Below are 1068 nucleotides of genomic sequence, written 5' to 3'. Positions count from 1 at the left end.
CTCCTTGTCAATTTCCTCCCCAGCGCCAGCAACACCCATATCCTCCTCATCCTGGTGTACTTCAACACTGACATCTTCAATCTGACTATCAGGAACTGGACTGCGGGTGCTCCTTCCAGCACTTGCAGGGGGCGTGCAAATGGTGGAAGGCGCATGCTCTTCACGTCCAGTGTTGGGAAGGTCAGGCATCGCAACCGACACAATTGGACTCTCCTTGTGGATTTGGGATTTCGAAGAACGCACAGTTCTTTGCGGTGCTTTTGCCAGCTTGAGTCTTTTCATTTTTCTAGCAAGAGGCTGAGTGCTTCCATCCTCATGTGAAGCTGAACCACTAGCCATGAACATAGGCCAGGGCCTCAGCCGTTCCTTGCCACTCCGTGTGGTAAATGGCATATTGGCAAGTTTACGCTTCTCCTCCGACAATTTTATTTTAGATTTTGGAGTCCTTTTTTTTACTGATATTTGGTGTTTTGGATTTTACATGCTCTGTACTATGACATTGGGCATCGGCCTTGGCAGACGACGTTGCTGGCATTTCATCGTCTCGGCCATGACTAGTGGCAGCAGCTTCAGCATGAGGTGGAAGTGGATCTTGATCTTTCCCTAATTTTGGAACCTCAACATTTTTGTTCTCCATATTTTAATAGGCACAACTAAAAGGCACCTCAGGTAAACAATGGAGATGGATGGATACTAGTATACTTATGGATGGACGAGCGACTGCCGACACAGAGGTAGCTACAGCCGTGGACTACCGTACTGTGTCTGCTGCTAATATAGACTGGATGATAATGAGATGAAATCAATATATATATATATATAATATCACACTAGTACTGCAGCCGGACAGGTAGATATATTTATTATGTAATGACTGATGACGGACCTGCTGGACACTGTCAGCTCAGCAGCACCGCAGACTGCTACAGTAAGCTACTATAGTAGTATGTATAAAGAAGAAAGAAAAAAAAAAAACCACGGGTAGGTGGTATACAATTATGGATGGACCAGCGACTGCCGACACAGAGGTAGCTACAGCCGTGGACTACCGTACTGTGTCTGCTGCTA

This window comes from Pseudophryne corroboree, chromosome 4, assembly GCF_028390025.1.
Source record: "Pseudophryne corroboree isolate aPseCor3 chromosome 4, aPseCor3.hap2, whole genome shotgun sequence".
In the NCBI taxonomy this organism is placed as follows: domain Eukaryota; kingdom Metazoa; phylum Chordata; class Amphibia; order Anura; family Myobatrachidae; genus Pseudophryne; species Pseudophryne corroboree.
This window is presented reverse-complemented; position numbering follows the sequence as displayed.